This window comes from Arachis duranensis, chromosome 1 (genome assembly GCF_000817695.3).
Source record: "Arachis duranensis cultivar V14167 chromosome 1, aradu.V14167.gnm2.J7QH, whole genome shotgun sequence".
NCBI classification, from domain to species: domain Eukaryota; kingdom Viridiplantae; phylum Streptophyta; class Magnoliopsida; order Fabales; family Fabaceae; genus Arachis; species Arachis duranensis.
In genome coordinates, this window is record NC_029772.3 from 48,410,654 (window position 1) to 48,410,855 (window position 202).

Below are 202 nucleotides of genomic sequence, written 5' to 3' on the forward strand. Positions count from 1 at the left end.
ATCCTACTCAGAATACCACAGACAAGGTTAGACCTTCCGGATTCTCTTGAATGCCGCCATCAGTTCTAGCTTATACCACGAAGATTCCGGTTAGAGAATCCAAGAGATATCCATCCAATCTAAGGTAGAACGGAGGTGGTTGTCAGGCACACGTTCATAGGTGAGAATGATGATGAGTGTCACGGATCATCACATTCATCAT